The 14,976-nt window shown below is 36.6% G+C and overlaps 1 protein-coding gene across 2 annotated transcripts in view; it reads left to right on the top strand.

Annotated features, from left to right (window-relative positions):
• Nucleotides 1–9,757: 9,757 nt before the first annotated feature.
• The window catches only part of LOC120422024 (5-hydroxytryptamine receptor 1-like), a 105,487-nt gene continuing 100,268 nt past the window's right edge, over nucleotides 9,758–14,976 (top strand). For both annotated transcript variants that reach the window (XM_039585347.2, XM_039585346.2), the window contains exon 1: nucleotides 9,758–10,895. The gene's annotated coding sequence lies outside the window, so the exon portion shown is untranslated. The remainder of the gene's footprint in view (nucleotides 10,896–14,976) is intronic.

Below are 14,976 nucleotides of genomic sequence, written 5' to 3'. Positions count from 1 at the left end.
CGGTCTGATAGCCGTGCTGGCTAGGGAGCAGTCTTTTTCTGGTGAGCTGGAGAAACTGCACATTAAGCGTCATCTTATTTTTTTCTTTGAGCTATGTCTCACAGATAATACAGACACATTTTCCGGCAATGTACACCATAGGATGAAATTTTGAAAAGCGTGAATGAGCTATTTGGATATTTTTCCTCGATTCTAGACTACTTGAAGCTTCAAAAATCATGGTTTTCATAAATTGATCATTTAATATCGTTATGTACAAGTTGATTAAGTTATGTATCAACTCGTGATAAAATCAGCATTTAGAAACATTTTTCTTAAAAGTCATGGTTTTCCGAGAAATAAAATCCAATAATTATTTTTTTGGTTGCATTTTTTAGGTTTTTAGAAGTACTAAACGGAAATGTCATGAATTTGCAGTTTATCTTTTGTTAAGTATTTTTTCGACCTAAGTTTACCATTTTATTGCGTTGCAACGTGACGAAAAAGGGACAGTTGTTTATGCCAATAGAAAACTACACATTCAATCATTTTGATATTTCGAATGTTCTTTGTGCTTGAAAAGAGCTTTCAAATGCAACCTAGAACGACTAAATTGGTTTTCTAAATCCAAAGTTACAACAGGTTGAAGTTTGCGTTGCAACGTCAACGAAATTTTTAATCATATTGGTCTCATGGCAAAAAAGGCGTATGCGAAGTTGATTGTTGAAGATAAATGGTTACTTAATATAATATATTTTTTATATTGTTTCCTAGCACATTTACAGAAGATTTGTACATGGGTCATTCACAAATTCCGTCACTTAAGTTTGTATGCAATTTGAAAAAAGGAGGTATTTTTATGAAACTTTTTGAACAAATCAAATTGCTTTAATTGACTGCTTATTTTTAGGGGCCATCCATAAACCTCGAAACCATTTGTTTCGTTTGCAACGCTAGATTCCAGTTCTGAAGAGGGGTTTTGGTGGTTGGCGGTAAAAAATATTATTTTTTGTATAAACCGATGTTCACAAGGTGATGATAAACTATGATAAACTGATTTGCATGAGGGTCCATTCCAATACAACGCAACGATTTTTTTATACCACACCCTTATGTCGACCGAATTGTAAGGCCAAATCACGTAATTCGATGGGTTTTTTTACAAACTTTTGTCACTTTGTTGTTGGACGAGCCCCTACCTAAATAATGTGTATGCAACGTTTAGTTGTTCGTCATTAAAAATGTTATGTTACGCAGGTAAACAGTTTTATTATTTCCTAAAATTTAATCTTTTTTTTATATAAAAAATGTCGACGGTTTTGTTCGAACGCGAATCAGTTCAATACGGAGCGTCGGATCGAGGTGCTCTTTGTTGCGTTGGGTTCGTATAAGTTCAAGGAAGGTTCTTACGCCAAAAAGTTACAACTTTGGCCACTCTGGAACCGATTCTGGAAAATCTGCAGATTGTATGGGAAAAGTTACGTAAAATCAAATTTTGATCACAGGAGGCTGAATAAGCAAAAAAGTTAAAAACGTCAACAAACGAAAAAAGGCAGAACGAAGTTTGTCGGGTAAGGCTTGTTTAAAATAAAATAGGCGGGACTATCAATTAACATGTCCTTGTACTGACTTTTATTAAAATCATAACTTATAGTTGTTCAAACTAACAAAACCTATGATTTATTTTGAAACAAGAATTTCGTGATATTGCAACGCAACGAAAAATCCTGTTTTCAAAAACAGAGCGTTGCAACGTCACGAAATGTAAGTGATCTTTAAAAATCGAGGTTGGATTTTTTTCAGAAAACAAATGATTGCATTCGATTTGCTGGCCAATTTTACACTAAAAATGGAAGAAGAACTCCAAATTTGCCCTTTAACAGAGCAAAGTTAATGGCGAAACATGAATTGGCTCAGAATTGAGAAAAAGTCACGCGTTGCAACGTCACGCTACATAGGGGAAATATACCATTTCTCAGCCTATTTCTATTATCGGCCTATCAGCACTTTGATCATGAATTGCAGCTTTCATAAAGTGTTTTTGACTGTTCCAAAGTAATAAATAGCTCAAACAAAAGTGAGCAAGCAACTCTCCATTGTTGATACATCTGAAAATGTTGATTTAATAGCGCAAAACGGCAAAAGTGATGAGAATTGGTCGAACGGCTTAGACTGATTAAAATGGGTATATTTCCCCTATTCCCTTCTCAAACATATAATATTGGCTTAAAATTATGTTTCAACATTGTTTCTTATAGGAAATTAGATTTTCTTTCCGAATCTGTAATAACATATGTACCTTTTCAGTATAAATTTTGAGTTACACTCGAAGTACTGAAAAAAAGAAAAGTCAAAGCGTTGCAACGTCACGGCGGAATGTGTCACAATAATTTTGTTTGATGTGTTTAGAATTCTCTCTCACTCTCTCACATATTCCAGGTGTTAATATAAATAAACACTCACACAAAAGATCATTCATGTAAAACAAGCTGAAAAGAGCAAATCTTGCTTTAGTCTCAGCTTCATCCCTTACTTCAACGCAACATCAAACAACCCGAGTCCCAGAGTAGTTTTTCTCAGTAGGATTATGACTCTAGCAGAGAACCAACTTCTTGACTGATCACTTCCATAGCTGCTATTACACAGTAAAAAATTAACTTGGTAACATTCATGTAAGTTTTGTTAAAATAGAAAATTTATCAAAATTTTGGAAAATTATAACAAAGACTACATAAAAACTACAGTTTTTATTTTAGATAAATCTTACTGCGAGTTTGCATGATTTCGAAGCATTTTTTCATCTTTTTCTGCACTTTTTTCAGAAACGATTCCCTCAGCAGTCGAGCACAACTAGTCATACATACATAAATACAAATGGCTTCATTCGCAATCAGATGAATATTGCATCCGTGCGAGAGGGATTGCGTGTGTGTGTTTGTGGACATCTGAGATTGAGAGTGCATTCAAAAGTGCAATTCGCCGAAGGAAACTCATCACAAATTCATAAATGTCTCGATTTCTGCATTACTGTCATTGCGTACCGGTAAATTTGTGCATATGCTTTGTTTCTCTGACTTTCTAATTCCAAATTCAATATGCAGATTTATGTTTCCCGTGAACCTGTATTTCCTCTACTGAGCATCTAATCTCTAATCATAATCCTCCCCGCGTTGTTCGAGCAGAAGATCTTCGTGCAAAAGAACACTTAACTTATTGGAATCTCACATCTAAACTCCCAGGAAAGAAGGAAAAAAAAAAACCGTTGATTGATTTTATTAGCCCCAACTTTGTGCCCACGCATTGTGAGAGTGTGAATAGAATAAAGAGGTAGAGGGATTTGGTTTCATTCTGGTTATTCCGTCCATTTCCTGGTGCCACTCGTGTGTTAATGAAGCAGTGTCTTTAACAGATGTAAACGAGCATGGCCTGGCATTCATTAGTGAAACTGACGTCTTCATCCATGGAGCTTGAACTTATTCAATTGACATCCATGGAGCTTGAACTTATTCAATTGATTTGTTGACTGTGTTTTAGATTTTGTTCATAAACATGTATAAGATACAGCAATTCCATATGATAGTTAAAGAAAGAAAAAAAGATTAAAGTGCTTCGATTTGGCCCAACATTTTTCTAGGGGTTCTTTGGACGAAATAATTAGACACGTATTTTTTGTTTGCCCACACGGATAGAAATCTTGTAAGCATATCCGGTAACTCTACGTTTTTAAATTCGTAAACATTAGGGTGCCCCCCCTGTTCCACAAGCGGAAAACGATTTTTGGGTTATTTTAAGCATCTGTGTAAATTTTGAGCGAAATTGGATGAGATTAACCCATTGATACCCGAGCCTAAAGTTGGCGAAAAAAATGTTTTTCATACAAAAATGACTTTTTTAAATCGCTAATAACTTTTCAGGATCGAGTTTTACAGCTTTGGTATGTTCTACAAAGTTGTAGAGCATTAAATTTTCAATAAGAATCTCACTTTTGGGAATATTTCGATGGAAGCAGCGCACCGTACAGACCAAACCGTAAGAAAATTTGATTTTCCATACATTTTTTCGATTTTTTTCCATACAAACTTCACTTCCGAGTATCAAATTTCAGCGTTGACCTGTAGATATTTGGACACAAAACGTTGTGTCTTTAAATTACGCATTTTGTATCCATACATGTCTTGGTCATCGTTAAAATTTTTGAGTTATCGCAGTTATAAGTGAAAAAAGTTGATTTTTTCCGTTTTCGTCATTATCTAGAATTTGCGCGCGGTGCGTCGAAAAACCACAATTTTATTTTCAAAAAATCATATCTCGGAATCATGTTAATGAACCTCGCCCATTTTGCCTTCCTCACCTTACTGAGGAAAGGCTATAAAATCACTCGAAAAATGAACTTCTTAATTCGACCTCGTAGACATACCTTCACGTATACCTATCGACTCAGAATCAAATTCTGAGCAAATGTCTGTGCGTGTGTATGTCTGTAAGTCCGTGCACCGAAAAATATGCACTCGATTATCTCCGGACTGGCTGAACCGATTTGGGCCGTTCTGGTCTCATTCGATCCGTCTTAGGGTCCCACAAGACCTATATTAACTATTATGAAGTTTTGTTAAGTATTTCAAAAGTTATGCTAAAAAAACGATTCTGGCTAAAGTTTGAAAGATTGTAAAAAGGGTGGTTTTTGTAAGAAAACCCGTCTGATCATACATTTTTAGAAAGGTATTTGAAAGACCTTTCTAATGAGCCCAAAACATTGAAGATCTGATAACCCTATCAAAAGTTATGAGCACTTAAGTGTCATTTGTACACATTTTAGAGGCCGGATCTCAAATATTTCGATGAAAATGTTGGCCGGGTCCATAATGCGACCCGTCGTTAGTTGGATAATTGAAAGACCTTTCTAATGAGCCCAAAACATTGAAGATCTGATAACCCTATCAAAAGTTATGAGCACTTAAGTGTTATTTGTACACATTTTAGAGGCCGGATCTCAAATATTTCGATGAAAATGAAGTCCAGGTCCATTATGCGACCCGTCGTTTGTTGGATAGTTGAAATACCTTTCTAATGAACCAAAGACATTGAAAATCTGATAACCCTATCAAAAGTTATGAGCACTTCAGCGTCATTTTAACACATTTTAGAGGCCGGATCTCAAATATTTCGATGAAAATGTTGGCCGGATCCATAATGCGACCCGTCGTTAGTTGAATAATTGAAAGACCTTTCTAATGAGTCAAAAATATTGAAGACCTGATAACCCTATCAAATGTTATGAGAACTTAAGTGTTAGTTGTCGCCTTTTGGGGGCCATATTTGAGATATTTTGATGGAAATAATGTCCGGATCCATCGTTTGAAAACATTTGTTGGATAATTGAAAACCCTTTCAAATGATGCTATAAGATTGAAGATCTGATAACCCTATCAAAAGTAATGAGCCGATAAGTCATATAGTAAAACAGTTTTCCCAATTTCACCCATGGTTTCTTTTATTATAATAAAGTATATATAAATATTTTTTTTCTCATCTGTTCTACATCTTATTTTTCAAACATTATTTCCACTAACTATAATAATATCATCGAAAACATGTTGATTCTACAAAATCTGCGTACTCCTCACGCCAGATTCCGGTGACGTCCGAATCTCATACAATTTCCCAACCGTCGGCGTCATCAACGACGGAACCGAGTAAATATCACAAATTGATACACCCACATCAACATCCACCGTCAGCAGCCCATGGTCACAGTACATCGCTAGCTTGAACGGCTCCCTCGGCAACGGAACCATCCACAGCGGAACAACCTCGTCGATCACCTTGCCCGGCGGTCGTCTCCATAAACACATATCCGACCACGCTGGCCACCGACAGCAGGTAGCACCCGTACCGGACGGTCCCATCGCCGGCAAACTCCGGAACCGTGTTTTTCAGCTTAAACTTGAGATCCTGCAAAAAAAAAAAACCCTAAACAAAAACTTTATCTCTAAGAAAAAATTGCTTCCTAAAGAACGGATATCACCAACTTACCGTTACATACAGTGGCGGCGTTGCGGGAGTGGCCATTGCGGGGAACAGAAATTGCGAAGGTTTTAGGGCGCGGAGATGCGGATTGTTCCAATTTTATTTTTTCCAAAAACGCGACGCAACAAGAAATGTTGCAGGAAAACACCCGTTTGACGTTTATGTGGATGAGCGGAGAAGGTTTTTGACATTTTCTTTTGTGCCTTGGGTTTGGCGAGTGGCTCCCGGGATTTTGTTGATTTGAAACTCCCGGGAAAAATGAACAGATATATTTTTTTTACTGCTTACATAACTTTAAAGTAATATACTGCCCCTGATTGCATAAATGTCCCATATGCATTTTCATCGTTTTTGAGTTATTGATGCAGTTTTGTTCAGAATCGCGAGATCTTTCAGAAAAGCCTATAACATCAAGTACTTTGTTCTAGAAATCAGGAGGAAATCCAGTTTTTTCGTGAAAACTTAACACGTAACCTTATGTGTGGGACAAACTTCAAATGCATTTTTCTCAGCTTGCTGTTTTTGCATATGGGACATTTATGTGAACATGGGCAGTATAACTATTTAAAGTGAACAATTTTCATGAAACAGCCCCGGAGGTGTTGTTCAAATATTACGTCCAATGATTTTTGGGATTCTAGACCCCATATTCCATATAGATACCCACTGAGAATTTTGGCTCGAGATCGAGCCTGAATCGAGTCGAGTCTCCGTGGGTATGTTGTAAAAAGTAAAATTCAGATAAAAATTTGTAGGTTGGACATTTTACTACAGAAACAAATATGTACAAATTGTGAGGAAGGCACCAACCACCATCGGTGGATTAAGTAACGTTTTTTTGATATATTATGTATAATTGTCCGAGGAATCCGTCTTCCGAAATCATCTTTATACATAATTGATACATAATGAGATTTTTTACGTTTTTGTTTACCATGATCAAATGAGATGAAAATTGAATTACTTCAATTCGTTTAATACCTTCTATTCAAGAAATTACAATTTGAAGTAAAATAATTATGGAGCACTAGTGCAACAAGGGTTAAATTTGAAAAAATGGAAAAATGCTTGTAGAGTGCTATTAATTTATCGTACATTTAATTAAAATCATGGTTTTTGCGCTGTGAAACAAATTTCAGCCGAAGTCAATTATCAACATAAAATCCATGTGGCATAATAAAACCATAAAAAAAATCATTGAAAAACTACTTTGTATTGTTTCAGAGGTGCCATAAAAATATTTTAAAAACTGGCTCCAAATATTTAAAAAATATTGAGTTGTTTGAAGTTTAACGAGAATTAAGATTTTTCAGGAAAGACTAAAAAGCTTTACTTTTAACAAGAGCTGAAACCAATATGATTTGTTTGAAAAAATTAGGATCATTTTTTGGTTTATTATATGATTTGATCTTATAAAATTAGAAAAAAATATTCATTTTCTTGTAGTTGTATGACTTTTTACGTGCAGTCAAGCTATTTATTGATCTTTACACTTATTTTAACCATTAGAGTCGCTGTTATGTACCATTTTGATGCAAAATATTAATCAAACCCAAGATCATAACAATTTTCAATAAATTTAAAATTTCCCGGGATTTCCCGGGAAATTGATTGAAAATTTCCCGTTTCCCGGGAAATTTTTAACCCTGGGAAATTGGACGCTATAGTTTGAACCCTGGGGTGGAAGGTACCTTGGAGTAGAAAGAGGTTTGGGTGCCCTCCCTATTCAAGCCTTCGGACTCCTAGGTTCGAGCAGCAACTTGCAAGAGAGACCACAAAAGACCTGAAGGTCGGTAATGTGGATGGTTTGATTTTTGATTTTGATGGAACTGCTGCATATATAAGATACAGCAATCCCATATAAAAGTTAATATCAAAATGGACTCCGATTTGACTAAAAATTGGATGGGGAGTTTCCTGGTCTCTTCCGCGCACCAGGAACAAGGAAAGGGATTTGGAAGACGAGAAGTGTTGATGCTCCACTTACCTAAGAGGGTAAAGGTAAATCTCCACGGTATCCTCAACTAAGTTTCCTTGTATTTGGACGGTTTTTGGGAAGGTAGAAGGTTTTGGATACGCACTAAGCAAGCGTTACGAACAATGACATAGAGCTTTTAAGCGTTATAGTTTTATTCTCAATTTTGATTTGATCAAATCAAGTTCTGCAAAGTTATTGGGTCATCTAGACATCCTTACAATTCACTCAAAAAAATAAACATCCCGATTGGTTGAGCTATGTCCGAGAACCAGCGAGTTGAAGTTGCCGTTCCATCTGTTTTGAGGGGTTGGGAGTTGGAATGTTAAAAAGTTTTAATGTTTTATCAAAAAACAAAAAGCTTGCGATGTAATCCATTTAGAACACGTTGTGTATGGCTGACAGTTATGTTTATGTGTTGTCCGCGATCGGTGGTGTGGTAAGCGTGGTTGCCTCACACCTTAGTTGGTCTGGGTTTGCTCCCAGTCGGCACCGGTGGCATTTTTCGAGACGAGATTTTTCTGATCACGCTTTCCGTCGGACGGGGAAGTAAATGTTGGCCCGATCTAACCTAAAGGTAAGGTGGTTAGCTCTGTCCAGGTGTAGGAGTCAGCTCCCTGGATCATGTCTCGGTGGTGTCGCTGATCGGCAATTGAACACAATCCAAAGGTCGTCAGTTCGAATCCCGGGGTGGATGGGAGCTCAGGTGTAAAAAGTTTTTTGAACTGTCTCATCGTTTCAAAACCTTCGGACACCCAGTTTCAAGTAGGTATCTCGCAATAGAGTACGCCAAGAGCGGCTGTATAGCGAAGAATTGAAAAAAATTCTCGTGCGACAGATCACGATGACATGTTTTTGTTTTACAGTGCTTAGCATTGTTGAGCAGAAAATTACCATTTTTTGTATATATTTATGAGGTTTGCATGTAACCATAATTAGTTATCGCAATTTAATGAAAAAAAGTTCATCAAATCATCATGCTTTCCATACACTGAAATAAAAAAAGTACCCAATTCCTAAATTCTAGGAATTTTGGCTCCTTTCCTTATTTAGTAATTGGGTTTTTTGGATTACTTAATAAGAAAAGGAGGCAAAATTCCTAGAATTTAGGCATTTGGTACTTTTTTTTATTTCAGTGTGCATTTTCCAATGCAACTTAAATGGGAAACGTGTGGAAATTCCGTGAAACATTTGCGAGTTAAGCAATAAACATTATGACTTGGATAATTCATATAGTGTTTTGTCTTTTTTCGAACTGAAAAGTTTTTTGTTGCTGTAGAAAGTTCGTCGATCATCATTTCCGGTTGATTTAATACAACTTCAAAAAATGCATATCATAATGAAAACAAAACAATTTCCAGCTGATTACCTCGCCAGACTAGGTCACCGTCCATACTGAAATTCGCATTGAACTTTCTCGATTCTATGCTTAGAACAAGATGGCATTGCTCTCGTTCTCTGCATAAACTCTCGCTCTTTCTGATCGCTCATTCTCTCGCCAGAATTTTCCCATCACGAAATTTCCCCCATCACTCAGCAAGCAGCCGCCGTTCGGTGGAAAACTCACATCGCTTTCCACCCCACGACGAGTCACTCACTCTCCCAATTTCTCTTCATCTGTTCGCTCTCCCTCTCCCTCGTACTCTCTCTCTCTCTCAAATTGGGAAGAGTTCTGATGCTGCTGCTTGCTTGCTTGGCACCGCTTCTGGCGCTGTTGCTTTTTTTTCCCAACCCCGAATGCAACGAAATTTTCCTCGGCGCTTTTCATCTCAGTTAGAATTTGCTCTCGTCGCTAGACAAAGGTGATTTTCCCCCCCGGATGCCGTAACGCGGGCCTAGTTTATCGGTTTTGGGGTCACATAACGGTTGGAGAATTTGGATTTGAGTGATATTTTGGATAAATTTTGAAATTTAGTTTTACAAATAATTTTTGAAAAAGTACACATTCTCGTTTCACTTTTAACGGTTGTGTTGTGCGCGCGGAGTTACAGCGGAGCAAGGAAAACAAGTGGAAATTCGCTGGCGGAAAACCGGAACGTACGGAAATAGTACTACACACACATACTCGACAGTCACGGTCAACGAGCGCCAAGTGTGGCCTGGAGGGCAGAACAAGTGTGGTGCAGGTCAGCCTCCCCCTCCCACCACCACACCGCCCATGTTGGGGTTGCACCTGTGCGAGTGTGTGTACGACCGTGTGTGTGTGTGACGCTTCGAGTAGGGGGTCAACACTTTTGAGCCTCTCCGAGCTGCTGGATCTTCACGTTGAAAAATATTGATTGCGGAAAACATCGCCAAGTGTATAGAGCTCAAGTTGCTGTTCAGTTGTTGTTGGTGGCGGTGGCGGTAGCGGCGTGGAAGAGCAAAAATAGTTTGGATGTTATGCCGAGAACGGCCACCGACCTCCCACCAACCCCTGTTTGAGAGGGGGGAGACGAAAAAATAGTGCAACTTTAAGTCGGGAAAAAACATCACTTAGAGTGGGTGTAGTTTTTTTGTGAAGGGGTTCAAAATCAGAAGTGTTCTCTGCCTACCTGTCATTGTATCTGTCGGAAAGCAATATTTTTGTCTAATGGAATGAGATTTTCCACCTTTGGGATCATCTACAAATATCAAAGCTGAAATAAGTGTGTGCTTGTGTGTCTTGTTGTCATCTCTATGTGTGTTGTGGCGCGTTGGTGTGATTCGTAGCAAAACAGATGTTTAGTCGTTAATAAAGTGTAAATTTCACAACACCGAAAAATAAAAACAAGTGAAAACAGGTGAAAGAACCCTCCTGTCTGGAAAGCAACCCAAGAAGTTATATAATTTTAATTGGAATTGCGGAGCACAATCCTTTTCGGCGCGGTCTCATTTTGGCTTTCCACGCTGATGTTTGATCCTGAGGTTCAGAGAACGAGGATAAACCGAGCAGGTAAGTTTTGGTGGAAAACATTGTGGAAGGGGTGGTGGGCCTTTTTAATCAGTGGCAGCAGCAGCAGCGGTTCAGCAGCAGGTTCCACGAAAGTTGTAAATTTAATTTCTGCCACGGACAGCGAAAAAAGATTAACGTGACTTTGTTTGTTGGGCATTCAAGCGGTTATAATGGAATGCAAAAACACGGCTTTTTGGGCTGATGATGGCGTAATTTGAGGAACAATTCTGAACGCATTGAGCAATGTATCAGCTAACTAACAACCAATGATGAATTTGTTTACATTTTATGGAATGTTAAAAGTTTTATTAAAACATGTTATATTGACTGTTGTGTGCCTTTCATCAGTGTTTGGCGTAATAATTGCGCACCATGTTGGTTTTGTTTTAAATATTAACATCGAGAAGTAATTGCAGCTAAGCTGAACATGATCAATTTGTGAGCATTGTTTCCAGAAAAGGACTCGGATATGTGAGGTTATGTTCAATAAGAGTATAAACGAGTTGGTTTGATATTTTGTTTTAATTCATGACGCAAAGTTATTCAATTGAACAATCCCCTTAAGGTTCATTATACTCATATTTTGATAAAAATCTTTGTATAAGTTGATCAGTTCCTTGCCATACTTTTATTATAGATATTAGATGATTAGATTTGAAATGAAAACTAGTACGTCAGCGACTGCACCAGAAAATTATATAATTTTGAGAACATCTCGTTAGATTGAATGTTATACAAGGCAAATTAGATAGATGAACTATTTTGCCTTTGACTGGTTTTGGCGGGTTCACCTTTAAAACATAACCTTGAAATCATTAAAATGCTCGATACACCTACTGGATGTAAATCCTGCAGAAATTGTCTAAACCATTTGGCTCTGTCTAAGTATTTTTGAAAAATTCAAAATGCACAAGATTTCAAAGTTCAGGTTTCCCTCGAGTTGAGCCTGCGCAGTCATATTTGTCAATTGTTATTAGTCAGTGTAATAGTAGTTTAAGCAATCAGTTGCAGAATTGTGATATTCTCAGCACGAGTCATAAATTCATCTATTTTTTGCACTTCCAAAAACCACTTTGGGGTATGATTTTTAGTGCAACGTTTGTTTCTCCGCTTCAGTTTGGCATAATAAGTACTAATAAGTAGCTTATTTTGTCACTATAGTATGGCAGGAAAAGGAAGTACATTCAAAATGGAATTGCAAAATTGTCGTTTATGCAATAAGTTTCAAGAAGAAGATTGAAAATTCAACGAGGTTTATCGAGTGCCAAAAAAAAAATAATTTTGCAACGAATTGAGTAGCTTTTGAAAAAACACTTTGAACTGATTTTTTTCAGTGAAACGTTTGTTTGAATGTTATTTGCCGTCAAGATAATTGTCAAATAAGTGTACAGTCCAGACTCGATTATCTGAAGTTTCGATTATCCAAAGTTCGATTATCAGTAGGTTTGTATGGAAGTTCGGATAATCCAATTATGAACAAAAAAAGGAGTATTTCATTTTTTTTTATTTTCCCACTTTATATATGAAACTCGAGTTTTGCGACGCCATTTTAGTCAAATTTGAATAGTTGAATGCCAAATAAATTACAAAATGCATTTTTTCAAAAATTCCACAACACTTTGGCATAGTTTAAGGGTTTGAGGGTCATACTTAAGCTAGACAAGAAAAAATGTAAAACAAAAATACGCCAAAGATTTGTTTTGAACTATTATCTAAAGTGAAATTTTTCAAGGCGTTCGGAAAATCAAGTCTGGACAATAATTCTTTACGATGCCATTAAAAATAGAAATTTTAAGCACTCAAATAGATGGTAAAAAGTTGATCAATAGTAGTATATGCAACAAGTTGCAAAAAGAGGATTTTTTCAGCACGAGTCGTACATTTATCCAACGAGGTTCACCGAGTTGGATAAATACGACGAGTGCTGAAAAATCAAGTTTTGCAACGAGTTCCATACAAAATTTTTTGCAATTTCAAAAAACACCCATTGAGTGAAATTTTAAGTCGAATTTTCATGTATTTTGTCAATAAATCGTTTAAATCAAAAAAATGTTGGAAAGTGTTACTTTTCGAAAAAAGTGCTGAAAAGTTCAACTTTTCAGCACCCATTCCAGTGCTGAAAAGTAGAACTTTTCAGCATTTATTTTGAAAAGTGTTGCTATTCGATTCTGTTATTTTTGGTACAGAAAAGTAGGCTATTTCGTCGTTCAAGAATGACAGGAAAAGTAAGTAGTTTCACGACGGAATTGCAAAAAAGTACATTTAAGTATTGTTATTTTTGGCGTTGAAAAGTAGGCAGTTTCGTAATTCAAGAATAACAGAAAAAGTCAGTAGTTTCACAACGGAATTGGAATTCCACTGTGGAACTGTCAACTTTTCTTGTCCTTCTGGAGAAACGACTTTTCTTTACTTTAATTTTCCCCAGTACCAAAAATACCAGAATGGAAAATTAATACCTTCCAATACCTGTGCTAAAAAGTTGAACTTTTCAACACATGTATCGAAAAGTAACATTTTTCTATATTTTTTGATTTGAACGATATATTTACTTAACACATGGATGATTGACATAAAATTTCATTCAAAAAGCGTTTTTCGGAATTGTAAAAAATGTTGTTGCAACTTGTTGCAAAACATGATTTTACAGCACTCGTCGTATTTATCCAACTCGGTAAACCTCGTTGGGTAAATGTACGACTGTTCTTTTTGCATCTTGTTGCATAAACTACTATTTGAAATTCCATAGTAAAACTACTTACTTTTCCTGTCATTCTCAAACGATGAAATGGCGTACTTTTCTCTACCAAAAATAACAGAATGGAAAATTAGTTCTACTTTTCAGTACTGAAATGGGTGCTGAAAAGTTGAAGCGAGAATGTCAGTTACATGGAATAATTATTGTTTTGACATTAATTGCCGGAATGACTTCGATGAGCTAACAGTAGTATATGCTACAAATTGCAAAAAAGAAGATTTTTTCAGCACTCGTCTTATTTATCCAACTCGGTAAACCTCATTGGATAAACGTACGACTCGTGCTGAATAAAACCTTTTTTTTTGCAACTTGTTGCATAAACTACTGTAAGTTCATCGAAGTCATTCCGGCAATTAATGTTAAAACAATAATTATTCCATGCAACTGATATTCTCGCTTAGAAATACTTGCACAATATATGTATGAGGGAAATTACCCTATCAAAAAGCACAGTTTCACTGTTGTTTGCCTATCAAAAAATATTTCAAAATAGTTTCTATTGCATTGTCAAATATTCTCAAAACACCAGCGTTTATCGAACATCAGCGCTCGCTCGCCCAGGCTGACCCCGCCGAACCGCCCACGCACATGACCCTGTCACCACAACTCATCGAATGTCATTTTCGTCGCAAAATTATCACATCCAACGGAGCTTGTTTTTGCCCCTTCGTCACCACAAACCGACGAATAACGGCAAACGCTCACAATTTTATAATTAAAATTATTAAATAAATGGGTCGAATTGCATCCTCCACCCAAAACCACCCACCACGTGTGGAAACCAGCCAGCATTGATTGGGCGCATTGTGCTGTCCGGGCATTCATCGAGAAAATGAGCTGAATTGCAGAGTATTTTCACTCGACAAAAAAAAAAAAAAAAAAAAATGAGAATCCCAAACGGTCTTCAACGTGCGACCAAACAAGCATAATTAATTTCGCACTCCCGTATTTTTGCATATTATGTGCTGCGTCCTTTTTTGTGCGAGTAAGTGATACCAATTAATGCGTATGCCACCAATTACTTGAAGGGGCATGTTTGATGGAAATATGGGTAAATTAATGGTACTTTTTGAGCAAATATTTATATAATAAATTGAAATATCATGGTTTCAAAATAACAAACGAAACAAGACAAATCAGTCTTATTTCTTTAACTGATAATAAAACACAGTAATTCCATGGTATTTCTACCTCAATTTCAATTCATTTCAATTAGTTTTTATTAGTAAATAATCAATTCACAATTTCGTAATTCTTATAACCTAATAGAGTTTTGGAGTACCTTTCAACTATGATTTGTACTGAAGATCGAAGCAAGCCGTGCGC

The sequence above is a fragment of the Culex pipiens genome, chromosome 1 (assembly GCF_016801865.2).
Source record: "Culex pipiens pallens isolate TS chromosome 1, TS_CPP_V2, whole genome shotgun sequence".
NCBI lineage: Eukaryota > Metazoa > Arthropoda > Insecta > Diptera > Culicidae > Culex > Culex pipiens.
Note: the sequence above shows the minus strand (reverse complement) of the source record. Positions and strands in the feature narration are given on the sequence as shown.